Genomic DNA, 17,204 nt, shown 5'->3' with positions numbered 1-17,204 from the left:
CCCTCTTCCTGTCCTAGACCAGAGACCATGCAAAGACCCAGGGGTAGACTTCATAGTCGCTTGTTCTCCTGGGTGAGCATTTTGGGGGTGGTTAGCCTGGGCTAGTTCTGGCATACAGAAAATGTTTCGGGGAGTCCAGATGTCAGATTCTGATGCCTGGGACCCACAGGGACAGCAGAACTCACCACCCCAAATTCTGAAGTCCAGCCACAACAAATACGCAGGGCCATTCTGGGGCTGCATTCCTAGCAAATGACTCTCTCTGGCCAAGGAGACGGCTCCTTTATGAAGGGCATGGGGAAAAATCCTGCCAGGCTAGAAAGGGCACTCACCCAGTCTGGGGCAGAAGGACACAGCTAAGGTGGTCCCAATGCCTAAGCTTGAGACATGTATTAAGGGGGGGGGTTGACGGAGGCGACAAATGTACTCAAGAATTTAAATCTAGCTTCCTCTTTAAACTGTCTCAGGACCAGGCCTTTCACTATGACAGGCATAGTTCTGCTGTTACTTGCAGTAGAAAGGCTGAAGGGGACAGGCAGCTTCTGGGCTCCCCCTCCCTGCGGGGATTCCTCAGCTGCAGCTGTCAATGACTTGATTCGGCTGGGTTTGTGAGGGTTATCTCTGAGGCCTTTCCTCCTAACCTAGGGGCTGGTGCACCCCACCTTGGGCCTGGCCAGAGAAAACAACTACCCGGGGACACAGAGGGAGGGCCCAAACTGCAGCCTTCCTGAGAGCGACCCATGCAGGGGAAGGGGGCGCGCTGGTTGACGCACAGCACCCAGGTAGGCTCTGTACATTCCCCACCAATGAGATCCTAAGCGGGTCTAGGCGACGCGACCCCAGAGGCCGTGCCACCCTCAAGCCCAGGTCCCAGAGAGATTCTGCGGTTGGACAACGCAGTGGGACCCCACTCACAGGCGGGTCTCTGGGGCCCGGTCGCCGCGCCCACCGTGGATCGGGACAGGGGTTCCCGGGCAGGGTGGGCGCGGAGCCCACCAGGAGCGCCTGGAGGAGCCGGTGCCAGCCGGTCCTAGCCTGCCTGGACCCCGACTCACCGGCCTAGCGGAGACAGGATCCCAGTATTCGCCGCAGAGCCCAGGGCTCGGCCCGCTCCGGCCCGCCCGCGCGAGGCAGCTCCACGCCGCCGCCGCTGCCGCCGCCTCCTCGGCCCGCCCCGCGCCCGCCCCTCCCGCACTTTCCACAGGAAATGATTAACTCAGGCCGCGGCGCGTTCCCATGGCAACGGGCTCGGGAGGGGGCACGCGCACTCTCGCGCACGCGCCTGCCCCGGGCGCACGCCCCCTCTACTCCTACCCCCCAGCACAGGCTGGTAAAACTTACGTGCTCATCCTCTGGTGCACGCGCCCTGGCACACCTGCCTGCGCCTTCAGAGCAGGCTCACACCCTCCGCTGCACACTTCACGTGCCTGCACACTTGCCCTTACCCAGCCCGCAGGAACGCAGGCCTCTTACTCCCACCCAGGTGTTAACGTCGGGCAACTGTTACACTCACCCTCAAACGGTTTGTACTCTGCCTCTAACCCAGGTGCAAAAGTTTCACGCACTCCTGCTAAGATTCACTCACATCCCGCACACAGATTCACATCTTAAGAATACATTCTAGGGCTGGAGAGGTTGCTCAGTGGTTAAGAGCATTGACTGCTCTTCCAGAGGACCCAGGTTCAACTCCCAACATCCACATGGCTGTAACTACAGTTTGAGGGGACCTGAAACCCATGGTAATGACACTAATGCACATTTTTTAAAAAAGACAAAAAAACGATACATTCTAGCACACACATACTCTTGCACAGGAGATCAAGCACATAAACACATTCACCTGCTCTGCTACATGGATCTGTCTCTGTCTCTGTCTCCCCCCCCCTCTCTGTGTGTGTGTGTCTCTCTGTCTCTCTCTCTGTCTCTGTCTGTCTGTCTCTCTGTCTCTCTCTCTGTCTCTCTCTGTCTCTCTCTGTCTCTGTCTTTGTCTGTGTCTGTCTCTCTGTCTCTGTCTCTCTCTCTCTCTCTCTCTCTCTCTCTCTCTCTCTCTCTCTCTCTCTCTCTCTCTCTCTCTCTCTCTCTCTCTCTCTCATATCCTGGCCCTGCCAGGCTGCCTTTCCAGCTGCGCCCCTGCTCGCCAGCCAATGAGCATCTTCCTGAGCAGCCTGCTTGGGGTTTGTTAAGGTAACACATTCCCTTAAGCTCCAGCCAAACAGCCCCCAATCTGTCTTTAAAAGCTCCTCCTGGAAGAGGCCTGGGGGAGAGCAGGCACAGCCGGCCAAGAGAGACAGCTGACCCAGAGGAGCCACTCTGTTCTTTGTCTCCCAAACAGAGAAGCATTTATTTCAGCCACAGCATGCCCACTCGAGGGTGCAGAAGGAGAAAGTGGCACAGGAGCCTCTCCAACAGAGGATGCCAGTCCCCAGAGAACCTGAGGAGGGTGGGGGTCTGCCCCTTCAGGCCTCTGAGGGAACTAGAGAGGGCCATGCAGCCTCAGATGGGCCTGTTTCCTACTTTTGCTGCTGAGACATGTGACTGGGAGTCAAGAATCTGGACCAAGACTGGGACAAGGACTTAGGCCCCACAGAATGTCCGGCACCAGAACAAGACAGTGAGACCACAGCTGGAAGCGGGCACTGTTTCATTTATCGGAGGCTTTATCGCGTTGCCCATTAAAGTTTGAATATAAAGGCAGAAACCTTGTTTTGCTTGAGGGTTGGGACAGACATTAACTTCAGCTTCCTTCTAAGCAAAGCCAAAGTCAAGGTTTTTTTTATTATTAATAAAAATTTTTATTGTTCTCTTTTCTCCGATCACAAAAGTAATGGATGCTTATTGTAACCATAATCCCACCCGCTGGGAATAAATGCTGCCAACACTTTATTTAGTACAGCCTTTTTCCCCTGCACACATAATAGACACCATTGATTCGTAGTGAGCCTAGTGCCAGGCACTGTGATGAGCTCTAAAGACACAAGATCCTGTTTGATCCTGCTCAGGCCTGGAGGTGGGCACATCCTATGTCCACTTGTTCAAGAGAGGAAAGGTTCGTTGGAAAACTCAGAATGTGTCTGAGCTGAGGCTCCAAGTCCAGCAGAGATGTGAACATCTACACCGAACATAGATACCTCCATATGCCACAGGAAGTGCCAGTCACAGATGAAGATTGGGGCATTAGGAGAGAGCATTCTTAAAATTCCAGCAAGGCTCTAGCTTGAAAGGTTAAAAACAAATTGGTCATTGATTATGAAGAATTTAAGAATTCACACCCTGCTGGTCTTGGTGGCCCAGACCTGTCAGCCTAGCCACAGGGGAGGCTGATGAGAGGATTTAAGTTCAAAGTCTGCTGGTTACCGAACATCACCAGGAACTGCATACCGACTCACTTTCCTGGGTGGTTTCAACAGAGGCTGCCAACTCTCTCCTAACCATGGGAAGAGTGAAAGATTTCCCAGGATCCTGGCTATGCTAAGCAGGTCAGGCTTCCACAGCCCCTGGCCTTGTTGCTTCCTGCCCACTGTAGAGATTGTACTAGGGCCAGATAAATAGGCAGCGGCCAGAACAGTAAACCTCGTAAGTATCCCAAGCAGCCAAGGGCCCAAGAGCTCTTCCCCAGAGGAAAGCGGAAAGAACTGAGAAAACCCTGCCATGATTGATTTTCTTTTCCTCTCTCCCCTAGTGGCCAAAGTCCACCACAGATAAGCAGACAAGGTTTTTCAGTCTCTGGAAGTCCATTGGCCAATGACCTCCAGCCTTCACAAATGCCGGGAGGCCTCATTCCTTTACAACCCTCCCCTCCCCCCCAACCACCACCACTTTTATCTCATCAATTCTAGATGGCCTTCGAGTTCCACAAGTCCAACAAGCTACCTACCTCACCTTTCCCTTTCACTCCCAGGCTCCAGCAGTGGCACCTCCACCGCCCGCACCACCAGGGCCATCACTGTGGCCTGTCCTGTCAACACCACCCCGCCTCCCCACCTGGAGGACAGGGCCCTTTCCAGACTTCACAACCTTAAAAGCTTCAGCCCGGTGTCTGGCAGCACAGACTTGATAACTGAGTAGACAGGGGTCAGTAGGATTCAGAGAGCAGGATGCAGGAAACACACCCAAATAGACTTCCTCCCTTGCAAATGAAGGATCGTTCCTTCTGTCTAGAAGATTTTTTTTTAAACTGCTGTTCCAGCATGGTCAGAAAGAAGCCCCCGCCTCTGGGGAAAGTTATCATCTTCCTGCTGGAGAAACTTCACTTTATTTGGGTTATGTTTGACAGCCTGGGGGAGGATTGACTTGCAATGCTGCCCAGACTAGCCTCAAACTCGTAGGCAGAAGCAATCCTCCTCCCTCAGCTTTCCAAGGAGCACATACGCCTGTACTCAGCACATGCACACATACATGTACACATGTACACATACATGTACACATGCCTCTGTACCCAGGTAACAGACCCTTGAAGTAAGAGAACATGCTAGAGTTGACTCTCAAATTAAGTGGTCCTACTGAATGAAACTTATATCTTCCAATACTCCTGAAGTTGTCCATCATGAACACGGGGGGGGGGGGGGTGGATTCCCACAGGAAGGAAATGCAGGTGCAGGTCTCTTGTACCCCCTTACCTGATCCTTGTGTGTCCCCACTTTCTAAAAGCCACAGTAACAGGAAGAAACAATCCTCACATTTTCAAGAGACTCTACGGGAAGCAAGACAACCTTTGCCTCATCCAAGCCTAACTTTGAAATTCTCAGACCTCCTGGCCTTTTACCATTTGCCCGGAGGCCTCATTAAATGGGCACTCCCCAGCTCCCACGAAGGGGGTTAAAGATCTACCTCGGGCCTGCTGAGGAATCTGGCATCCAAACAGGGGTTTTCTCACCCTTATCATGTCTTGTAGTCTAAAAAATGAGAGGAATGCAAATACTGGGGTGATAATGTATTTACGTGCCAGGCAATAAAAAGATTTAGCAAGACTGACCCCAGAAGGTGTGTGTGTGTGTGTGTGTGTGTGTGTGTGTATTCACCTTTAATCCCATAAGCACCAGGCAATAAAAAGATTTAGCAAGAATGACCCAGAGAAGGTGTGGTGTGTGTGTGTGTGTGTGTGTGTGTGTGTGTGTGTTCACTTTTAATCCCAGCACTCTGGAGGCAGAGGCAGGTAGATATTTGAGTTCCAGGTCAGTCAGGGCTACAGAGTGAAACCGTGCCTCAAAAAACAAACAAACAAATAATTAAATAAAAACAAAGGGTGATCCTGGGCGAGGCGCTGAACCAGCCCTGCCCTCCCCCCCCCCCCAACATGCCTCCCAGACTCTCCTCCCCGACTCTCTGGCTTCACTTCCTGTTCCCAGCGCCTGACTCCTCGATTGAGGCCATCTGTGCCTCAATTAACCCCTTTTCCATTTCTTGCTCATTAGTTTTTCCCTGTTGGAAGTTTTGATGTTTGGTTGGGCCTGAGCAGGCCCTATGTCTTTTGAAAGCTTTTAGAGGTACTTCAAAAAGGCTCCTTAGATAAAGGCATTTGCCACCAACCCTAACTTTGATCCCTGGTGCCCATAACGGAAGGAAAGAACTGACTCCCACAGACTATCCTCGGACCTTTCCAGTGTGCCGTGGCATACACATGCTCCCACACACATACACATACACAAAAATGAATTTTTAAATGGGAGGGGGCTATGGAAATGGGTGAGCAATTAATGGTCTCTCTTATAGAAGTACAGAGTTCAGTTCCCAGCACCTGCATGTGGTTCATAATCCACAGTAACTCCAATTCTGGGAATCTGACGCCCTCTTCTGACCACTGTGGGCACTGCAGACATGTGATACACAGGCATACACGCAGGCAAAACATTCACACACATAAAACAAAGGAAAAGCTATAAAGCTTTTATCTTGTGATAGTGACTTGCTATGTTGCCCTCAAAACCCTGGGTTCAAGAAATCCTTCTGCCACCAGCTCCAAATGCTTGGGGTTTGCAAATGTGTACAAAAGAATAATTCTTTTAAAAAAATGTATAATTATAACAGAAGTTGATAGAGTTTGAAAAAGTCCCCAAGACCCTTTAATTAGGTCACTGTTCTAGATTTTTCTCTCTGGTAATGGACTGTGAGCAGATATCAATCTATAACAAGAGGGACAGAGACAGTGATTAGATGTGGGCTCAGGGGCCAGGAGCATGGAGACATGAAGCCCAGCTTAGGGTTCCTCTTCCTCCCTAGCTCAGTGTCTTCTGAACATAGGGCTATTGTACCGAACCAATAATGTGCTGTGGAATAGAGATGAGAGCGAGTGTCATTGTACAGGACCAGCAGCATCAAAAACGCACATTGCAGCCGGGCGATGGTGGCGCACGCCTTTAATCCCAGCACTCGGGAGGCAGAGGCAGGCGGATCTCTGTGAGTTCGAGACCAGCCTGGTCTACAAGAGCTAGTTCCAGGACAGGCTCCAAAGCTACAGAGAAACCCTGTCTCGAAAAACCAAAAAAAAAAAAAAACAAAAACAAAAACAAAAACAAACAACAAAAAAAAAACGCACATTGCAGGTGACAGGAGACAGGCTGAAGGCCATATTCTACTCCAGACTCTCAACTTTAAATTTTTCCCATGTAATTCTTTTTTTTTGTTTTTTTTTTTTGTTGTTGTTGTTTTTTCTTTTTTGTTTTTCGAGACAGGGTTTTCCTGTAGTTTCTAGAGCCTGTCCTGGAGCTAGCTCTTGTAGACCAGGCTGGCCTCGAACTCAGAGATCCGCCTGCCTCTGCCTCCCGAGTGCTGGGATTAGAGGCGTGCGCCACCACCGCCCAGCTCCCGTGTAATTCTTACATTGTTTCTCAACAGAGTCTTGCTACATAGCCTAGGCTGCCTAGGACTGGCAATCCTCCTGCCTCATATTCCTGGGATTACATCAGTGCTGCCACACCTGGCTACCACATAACTTTTTAAAAGACCTGCTCTTCTCTGTGAACCCCATTAAGGCTGAGGTTCAGATCCCATGAAGGATGGGTCCTCATGACAGTAATCACTGCATTATTTTATTTGGGGTACTGGGAATCTCACACATTCTGCCCAAGCTCTGTCCTTCGCCCATCTACCACTGTCTTATTTATTTATTTTGTTTTTTGAGATAGGGTCGCATACTCCACAGATTGGCCTCAATTTCATTTTGTAGCTAGGTATGCATGGCCTTGTAGACTGGGCTGCTGACTGAATTTACAGAGATCCACCTGCCTCTGCCTCTGGGATTAACGGTGTGCGCCACCACTGTCCAGGCTGCCTGGCTAAATTATTACCTTATTTGTTTTGAGAGTCTCCTGGAGCCGAGGTTGGTTTCGAACTTGATGTGAACAGCTTTGAACACCTGTTACTACCCATCTCCCCAAAGCCCCCCCCCTTTTTTTTAGAACATGCTCTCCACACTCTCTCCCATAAACCCATGCATCCTTCTGGGGCAGGAGTAAGGAGTAAGGCTATCAACTTCAGGGAATCTTCTGGAACAGAGCCTGAGCATTTTGCTGTTGCTTGCTACACATTACCAGATTGCCTTCCGAAGGGCTGTACCAAATTTACTCTGCTGTTGGTAGCGCATTTTGAGAAGAACCATTTTCACACCAATTTACAGTCCTTCCCTTGGATCTGGACCGTGCTTCCTGGCAGGTTCTCTGCGGAGGCACACGAAGAGAAGGCTGAGAGAAGGCTGTCAAGAGCAGGGTGTGTCGGGCTGGCAGAGCCTTCAGGTGCCGAAGCCCGAGGTGTTTGTCATCAGAGCTGGGAAGGTTTGGCTGAGGTCACTGGCTCAGGCTCCCCTTCCCCACCTGCTCCTTAGTCTCTGCCACCTTCCCAGGTGGTTGTGTGACACCCCATCAGCCAGGATCCAGGAGCACACAGGGAAACCCCGAATGGAATACTGGTTTCAGGCAGCCACCAGCAACATCTTTCCTGCCCCCACCTCACCCTGACACTACATTCGGGTTTCTTGCAAAATGTCAATTATTCCTAGAAAGGAAACCCCTGGGGGCTGGGGCCAGGGGTGGCACCAGGTCAAGGAGACTTCATTCTTCCAGAACACAGAGCTCCAAGCCTGACCACCCTGCCAATCTGGGGCATGACTGCCTTAGCTTCGCCTGAGTGAGGCTGCCACTGCCAGCCCCTCCCTGTAGCCTGTCCTCCTCCTCTGGGGGTGGCCCTTGTTTGCAAACATCAACGGAAGTTTTGACGCTGCTGATTAACCAGCCTCCCACGGCGCCCAGTTCTTAGTCATCCCCGCAAGTCCCAACCTTCCGCATGGGATTTGCCGGCATCCAGGTGTCAGGGAAGAAATGACAGGGATTCCTTTAGTTTCTGTAGCTTCTGTGTTTCATCAGGGGAGGGGAGAGATGAACTTCCACCATCCCCACAGCCAAGATTAGCTGTTATCCGCCTGAGGACGAGCATCCCAGCACAGCCTGGACCCTACCTGTCCCTCTTACCTCATCCTATGGCGGTATTACAGCAAGGTGGGGAAACTGAGGTGCTACGTTGTAAGAATGGCCGGGGGGAGGGCCATGAATATATATTAGGGGACATTGTTGGGAGGTAGCTTAGAAAGTTGTAAAAGGGGAACACTTTAGGACATAAGCTGTGTCCCCAGCCCACTGTCTGGATTCCTACCCTTTTGTTGGTCTTTGTCCCCACTCCCTGATAAAGAAATAGAGAAGAACAGGCTGGCAGTCCTTCTAGCACTGCAGTGACAAAGAGGACAGCTGACCACTCAGGATGGCTGTCGTTGAAAGGCGGGGAGAAGAAGGCCAGAAGAAAGAGAAACCTACCCAGATGTCAGCCAAATATGCCATTAAGGTTTGCCTTCTTAGAGGAGGGCTCAGGCCCTAGTCCTTCTAAAGTGATCTCCCATACACCCCAACTCTAGGGCCGGAGAACAGTGTGTATGAAGTCACCCAAAGAGCAGGCAATAGTGACAGTGGCCAACTGGGACCAAGAGTACTACTACCCCAGCTTCTGCTGTTTGCCTTTCTGGGTATCTAGGAGCCGGTAAATGTAGACCTGGGGTGGGGAGGAGGTGAGAAACGGATGGGATCTGAACAGGAGAGATCTGGTGGATCAGGGCAGGGGTTGGGCTGGAATCCCTGCAGCAGGGTGCACAGCTCACTCCAGAGGGGAGTCAGACACACAAGCAACCCCCAAAGGTCACTCACTGTTGGTGCACCCCATCTTGATGACAACCCTGGGGACTATTGATAGGTATAGCCCTCCCAGGAACAAGGTCAGCTCAAACTTGGCCCCAAGCCAGTAGCACAGGTACACAGGCAACATTGACCAGTAAGAGGCTGGAGATAATTCCACCCTGGCTGTAGGGTACTTCCTATTGAGAGAGAATCCCAGGGTGTCTAAATCTCCCTAGAAGACAAACCAGAATGCACCTGTCCTGGCCAGACCTCTGATCTACACTAGCTCATCCTCAAGGCCCCAAATCAGTTACCCCAGGCAGACCTCCCAGCACACAGACCTGGCCTCTCAAATCCCCTCCTGGGCCAGTGGTTCAGACGGCCAGTCCCAGGGAGATGGTGAAAGTTCTCTTTGGACACTCTTGCCATCTTTGAAGCCTCAGGCCCAGTCAAACCCACATGGCTACCAAGCCCTTGCATGGCAGAAATTGAGATTTTGCTACTCTGAAGCTCGCTACCAGCTTTGTACCCAAAAACTCCTGGGAGCCCACTGCAGCTTCCCTATAGGCTCAGCGCCCGCACAGCCTCTGTAATATGTGCTCAGAGGAAAGACACCTCCAGCGCCCAGGGACTCAAGGAAGCTGTGAGTCGTAACCAGAGGGCTGGCCAGAGTGTGCTCACACTAAAAACCTCACTGGTCAGGCTGGCAGAGGGAGGGGGGAGCACACACACACACACACACACACACACACACACACACGTGCGCGCGCTGGAATTGTTCCCAGGCAGGCTAACCTGGTGCTTCACACCTCACAGAGCACACCTTGTCCCACGGTCATTCCTTAGCTGGCCCTTCTGCCATGTGACCACCGGTGAAACTATCACCTGGGGGGGGGGGTTGAGTAATGTACCCCAAGGCTCATGTGGTGGTAGTGGTGGTGTCTGGTGAGATTACTGGAGGAAGTTCATCCCTGAGGGTGGGCTTTGGAAGTTTATAGCTTTGCCCCACTTCCTGTTCACTCTCTGGTTCCTGTTTGCAGTTGAGATGTGATCTCTCAGCTTCCTGCTCCTGATTCAAGTCCTCCTGTCCGGAGTCCATGTCATCCCTGCTATTAAGGATTCTAGTCATCTGGAACTATAAAACAAAATAAATTCTTCTGTAAGTTGCTTTTGGTCATGGCATTTTACCACAACAGAAATGTAACTAATACAGCCCTCCTCGGTGAGGCCTCCCGGATGCCACCCAGTCAGAAGTCACAGGATTTCCTTCCCAGTACTAGAATGTGAATGAGGGGACCGCTCATAGTCTCTTCTCCATCAGACTAGGACTCCCTGATTCAGACAGCTCCCCACCCATGCGGAGTGACTCTGGGCATGGCAGCTAGCCTCTCTGAGCCTCAGCGTCATAGGTGAGTACCATTCACTGAGCATTCACTATGTGCTAACCTTTAAAGCATTCGGTGAGTGAGTACCTGTCATAGCTCGCTTTAGTCATTGACTTGATCCAGCCTAGAGCCACCTGAGAAGGGAGTCCCGATTAAGGTGTTGTCCCTATCAGATTGGCCCATGGAAATGCCTGTGAGAGATGATCTTGATTAACTGTAGAAGAGCCTAGCCACTGTGGGCAGTTCTATTCCATGGGCAGGTGGTCCTAGGTGTTGTAAGTAGGCTAGCCACGCACAGGCCTGCCCGTAAGTCAGCAGCAAGCAATGTCCTCCATGGTTTCTGCCCTGACTTTCCCCAGTGATGGACTAGGACCCAGAAACATAAGCCAGGAATCCTTCCCTCGCACTCGCTGTGTTTTGCCACAACAACAAGGAAACAGGAATAGTGCTATTTATCCATGTTAGAGATGGGGCATCCCTGTTGCTAAGGAAACAGGAGTAGTGTTATTTATCCATGTTAGAGATGGGGCATCCCTGTTGCTAAGGAAACAGGAATAGTGCTATTCATCCATGTTAGAGATGGGGCATCCCTGTTACGAAGACCACCACCATTCTCACCATTTACTAACCTTCCTGCTACCAAGGTTAGCACTCAGTTCACCTCAAATCCAGGCCTATGAGACAATTCAACTCAGCAGGCAAAGGCACCTGCTGCCAAGTCTAACCACCTGAGTTCAACCCCTAGGACTTCCATGACGGAAGGGGAAAACTAACTCTCACAGCTAGTCCTCAACATATGCCCCATGGCACATGTGTGTGTGTGTGAACACGTGTGCACACACATGCATACAATCCAATTAAATAGAGTAGATAAAAATTAATTCAAAAATGTTTTAAAGACACTCAAGAAAATGCAAATAAATAAGTAAGAAATGAAGATGTCTAGTTGGTTGAGTGTGGTAGCCATGTTTTTAATCCCAGAAATCGGGAGGCAGAGACAGGTAGATCACTGTGAGTTTGAGGCCAGCTTGGTCTATTTCATGAGTTTCAGGCCAGCAGGGCTACATAGTGAAATCCTGACTTGTTAAAGAAAATAATTTTTTTCATTTTATTCATTTATTTATTCGTTTTTCGAGACAGGGTTTTTCTGTGTAACAGTCCTAGCTGTCCTGGAACTAGCTTTTGTAGACCAGGCTGCCCTTGAACTCACAGAGATCCACCTACCACTGCCTCCCAAATTCTGGGATTAAAGATGTACCACCAATGCCTAGCAGAAAAGAGAATTTTTAATAAATAACACTCTAATTCTGTGAAATTCAAATGAAGGTGGAAGTGAGGGGGATTTACCTGGGGGTAGTATTGAAACAGCCCTGTACGAGCTGGGCACTGCCATATTTGGAGCTGCCAATCACAGTATCTCAGGACCTGAGTGATCTGCTTCTATCTCTCCCATCAGTCCTGTCTTCACCACAGTCTCTACCAAATCCAGCTGTGCAGTGAGCAAAGCCAGAGGCAGGCAGGCTGGCTGGATCAGCGGTGACCAAGCCTTGAATGTCTAAGACCCATCAGTAACCATGGTTGCTCTGTGGTGATGTTGCCAGCTTAGGGCCTTAGGGATAGGACACCTCATACCTCTGGACTCTAAGATCTAAGCCACCCTGTTTTCTATCTTTCATTGTGTGTGTGTGTGTGTTATTCATGTGTGTGGGTGCATGTGTGTACATGCATGTGGAGGCACTAGGTTGAGATAGGGAATCGTCCTTAGTCAGTCTCCACCTTATTGAGGCAGACTGTCTGATCTGAACCCAGAAGTAACGACTTGGCTAACCAGCATTGCTCCCCATTTTGGGTATTGGAATTACAGGTGGCCCACTCTGCCCACCTGACACTTACACGGGTTTGGGGCTCTGAACTCCGGTCCTCATGTTTGCACTTCAAACACTTTATCTGCTGAGCCACCTCTCCAGCCCCACTCCAGTGTCTTGCAATCACTTGTCTCCCCAGCTGCCTCTCAGAAGCCCCAGGGGCTCTTTTCAAGGTTCTCTTCCCTTAGTTTCCAAGCCAGCTGTGCTGAACCACATCAGCTTCCTGTCCTTGCTCTCCTGCTAGGACACCCTTCAAGGCTGTGTTTATACATGACCCCCTCCCCAGGAGGCACGGGCCCCAACTCTGAGAGGCAAGAGTTTTGGGCCAGTATGGGCTACATAGAAAGACCCTGTCTCAACCTACCACTAAAATAAAAAAAGAAAGAGAGAGGGGGGAGGGAGGAAAGAAGGGAAGGAGGGAGGGAGAGAGGGGGGAGGGAGGGAGGGAAGGAGGGAGAAAGAGAGAGAGAGAGAGAGAGAGAGAGAGAGAGAGAGAGAGAGGCAGGTGATCTCTGAGTTCAAGACCAGTCTAGTCTGCCACAGCCAGAGCTACACAGAGAAACCCTGTTTGGAAAAACAAAACAAAAACAATCCCTATACAAGTGAGGAAAGCCAAGTCCCTAAAAGATGGCCTGGGGCCAACAAGATGATTTAGTGAATGAAGGTGCCTGCTGCCAAGGCTGATGACCTGAAGCAGACCCCACATGGTGGAGGACAAGAACTGACTTTCACAGGTTGTCATCACACACACACACACACACACACACACACACAATTAGTCAATTTAAAAAATTGTGACCAGGACAAGAAAGGGACTACTAGACTGGGATCTTCTGAGGTTGTTTCTTTCCACAGCCCAGTTGATCTTCCTCCTCCCATTGTCAACCAAGGGATCCCCCCTCTGTCTTGGGGAGGAAAAACCTCTGAGACCCAACCTTAGTGTCTGAGCAATCTGGGCTGAGAGTCAAGGGCTCTGGCCACCGTCACTGAGGGGACCTGCTCCCATTTCTGAGGGCCCTGTGAGTCACACTGGCATCACAGGTTAGCAGCCTGATCTGCCTCACAAAACCACAACAGACTGCATGGTGACAGCTCCATGCTGGAAGAATGTTGTTGCCAGACAGGTTTATGAAACATCTCAGCTCCGAAACCAGGCTGGGTTGCTGCCGCTTGGGGTGGTGTCTGGGACAGCCCCCACCCCCTCAAACAAGGATGCATGCAGGACCCTTAACCTCAACACACCCTCTGAGGGCTCAAAGAAGCCAGCTTCCACCTCTGAGCTGTTGGGATGCTCAGTTGGCAAAGGTGTCTGTTGCCAAGTCTGTTGATCTGTATCTCCCCAGAACCCACATGGTAGAAAGAAAGAACTGACTTCCGTAAGTTGTCAGTTGTTCTCCATACATGTATCATGGCATGTACATATCCCCCAGAATAAATAAATTTTTTAAAAAGAAGTCAGCCACCTCCTCCAGACAAGGCAAAGTGGGGAAGAGATGAGGGGAAAGGGGGTGTGACCCCAGGCCGTCATCCTATGCCACTCCAATAAGTCGTGGGGTCAGGGAGGTTGGAGGACTCCCCAAAGGAGTCTGTAGGCATCATGCCCAATCTTGAGCCATGAATACTAAGGATGGTGACATCAATGACAACTGATGATCCCCAGTCCCTTGCTGAGGTGGACTCCGCTCAGAACATTCCTGTGTCGCACTAGGAGAGTCTTGTGGCCATGAAACAAATTTCCACAAAACAGGTAGCTAAAAATGACTGTCCTGAAGGCTGAGGTCACCAGCCAAGGTCACAAGCAAGACCCTGCTTCTTCATCTGGCTCTAGCAGGGAGCCCTTGCCTCCGGGGTTGTTGTAACAATCTTTGGGGGCTGGAGAGATGGCTCAGTGGTTAAGAGCATTGACTGTTCTTCCAGAGGACCTGAGTTCAATTCCCAGCAACCACATGGTGGCTCACAACCATCTGTAATGAGATCTGGCGCCCTCTTCTGGCCTGCAGGCATACATGGAAAACAGAATGTTGTACACATAATAAATAAATAAATCTTTAAAAAAAAAAAATCTTTGGTTTTCCTTGGCTGGAAGATGGAGTACTTCTTGCCTGTCCCTGCCTCTTTCTCAAACTCTGAGCTTCTCTTACGTCCAGAACTCCCTGTTCTTAGAAAGACACTGACCATTTTATACTCAAGGACCTACTCTGATCCAATGAGGTATACCTGCAAAGGCTAAGATTGTGTTTCTAATAAGGTCATTGTCACTAGTTCAGGGCACATACATTATTCATCCCAATAGATCACATGTTAATTCTCTCAACACACCTGCTCCTGATCCTACCTGCGTCACACAGACAAGAGATTCAGAGAGGTTAAACAACCACCCAGAGGCCACAAAGCCCCTGGGGATCCGGATGAGTCCTAATGATGTTGTTCCTCCCTTTCTCACATCAGTCACAAAGATCCTCCTGTGCAACCTTGAGGGGCTAGGAAACAGGGGTGGAAGGGTCCCACTCATTGGCCAAGTTCATACAGTGAACAAAGGGCAGGTCTTTTGGGTCCAGGGCCGGCACGTACAACCGCACAACCGTGTAGGCTCTAGCAGGCAACCTAACAGGAGCATTCTGTGAGTGTACTAAGCGGGTCGAGGCTACTGACCCAGCGTGATCAATGGCATTACTGTGTTTGTTGGTAACATTCACAATTGCTACACCTGCCAAGTTCATAAAGGCTCCAGCTGGCCTCCTTAGGTGTCACACTGGCACCTGCTACTCTCTGTGGGCAGTAGGGCCAGAGGAGGTCTGATCAAGAGTCCATGAGAAGGGCTGGAGGGAGTGGTTAAGCACATTCTGCCTTTGCAGAGGACCTGAGTTCAGTTCCCAGCACCCTCCTTCAGGGGATCTGACACTTCCTTCTGGCCTCATGGGTATCATGCACACACACACCCACGTGTAAACACAGAAACAAACCTTAACAAACAAGGATCCATGAGACACAGACACAGTGCACACACTTGTATTCCCAGCCGTACAAAGACCACGGTGAGAAGCACGCAAGTTTGAGGCCAGCCTGGGCTCTATAAGGTGACCTGGGTTTTTGTTGTTGTTGTTTGTGACTATTATATGTGATTATTAATAAATAAAATGAATTTCCAAATTGCCCAATGATTTAACAGGCCTTGCTTCACTGATATCTCCAACAGCAGTCAAAACATTTGGCTGATTTTTAACTCTCATGAATGCCGTTTTAATAATATATTTTGATAATACCAGAGCCCAACATGCTGACCAGTAAGTTGTACAGATTCAATTAGGGCTTTGGCAGCCACCGTGTCATTGATGGATTCTTGGGATTACATGATATTGGATACTCTCTCAGGTCCTGCTCTGACCTGCTGCAAGACTCAGGCAGCTCTTGTCTCCACTCCAGGTCTCTCTGTTGCCTTCAAGATAAAAGACTAAAGATGAAACTTAGGAGTCTTATCTCCTTATTGAATCCCTAACATTCTAGTCCCCATCATTTTCATATACTTTTCTCTGTTTTGTTTTTTTCGTTTTTTTTTTAAAGATTTATTTATTTATTATGTATACAACATTCTGCCTCTATGTTTGCCCGCACGCTAGAAGAGGGTGCCAGATCTCATTACAGATGGTTGTGAGCCACCATGTGGTTGCTGGGAATTGAACTCAGGACTTCGGGAAGAACAGCCAGTGCTCTTAACCACTGAGCCATCTCTCCAGCCCCCTTTTCGGTTTTTTGAGGCAGGGTTTCTCTGTAGCTTTTGGAACCTGTCCTGGAACTAGCTCTTGTAGACCAGGCTGGCCTCGAACTCACAGAGATCTGCCTGCCTCTGCCTCCCAAGTGCTGGGATTAAAGGTGTGCGCCTCCACCACCTGGCCTCTGTTTTTTTTTTTTTATTGCTCTATGACCCAGGCATACCTCAAGTTCACCCTGTAATCCTGGATGAATTTCCAAATTGCCCTCGCTCCACTGATATCTCCAACAGCAGTCAAAACACTGATTTTTAACTCTCATGAATGCCATTTTAATAATATATTTTGATAATACCAGAGCCCAACATGCTCTGGTATTGTTTTTTTTAAATATTTATTTATTTATTATGTATACAATATTCTGTCTGTGTGTATGCCTGCAGGCCAGAAGAGGGCACCAGACCCCATTACAGATGGTTGTGAGCCACCATGTGGTTGCTGGGAATTGAACTCAGGACCTTTGGAAGAACAGACAATGCTCTTAACCTCTGAGCCATCTCTCCAGTCCCTGGTATTTTTTTTAAAGGCCCCAGTGCTTTCCTGTGGAGCTTACAACAGATTCCTCATTGTACCAAGCAGACTGGCCCAATGACATGATCCTCTTGCAATTAACGTCAGCCACAGATTCCCTCCTGATCCCCCAAACATGTCACCAAACTGCTGTACTTGCTGTTCCTTCTGCCTCGGATGCCATTCCCTGCACCCTGCATGCTAGCTAGTTCCTTATGCTTAGAATCCCAACTCAATGGCCCCCTCCTGAGCCCTAGAGTCGGGCAGAGACCCCAGCCACCCTCCATCATGTCCAGCTGCTGTTATTTCCTAGTGCACTTACTACCACCTGCAAGTATCCTATGTGTCTGTCTCTCTTGCTTCCCAGTTGTCTTTTTTCCATGAAGCAAAGGCTTCTGGCCTCATTCTCTGCTGCCCTCAGCACCTGCCACACTGCCCAGCACATGTTAGGTCCTCATTGAATAGTCACTTAACACAAGAGTCTGGTAGAGAATGCAGAGACCCAAAGACCAAACAAGTGTCATC

The 17,204-nt window shown here is 49.9% G+C and overlaps 1 protein-coding gene across 3 annotated transcripts in view; it reads right to left on the bottom strand.

Annotated features, from left to right (window-relative positions):
* Kifc3 (kinesin family member C3) overlaps positions 1-1,168 on the bottom strand; it is a 33,124-nt gene extending 31,956 nt beyond the window's left edge. For all 3 annotated transcript variants that reach the window (XM_038312551.1, XM_038312552.1, XM_038312553.1), the window contains exon 1: positions 1,056-1,168. The gene's annotated coding sequence lies outside the window, so the exon portion shown is untranslated. The remainder of the gene's footprint in view (positions 1-1,055) is intronic.
* Positions 1,169-17,204: the final 16,036 nt, after the last annotated feature.

This window comes from Arvicola amphibius, chromosome 15 (genome assembly GCF_903992535.2).
Source record: "Arvicola amphibius chromosome 15, mArvAmp1.2, whole genome shotgun sequence".
Lineage (NCBI taxonomy): Eukaryota > Metazoa > Chordata > Mammalia > Rodentia > Cricetidae > Arvicola > Arvicola amphibius.
Note: the sequence above shows the minus strand (reverse complement) of the source record. Positions and strands in the feature narration are given on the sequence as shown.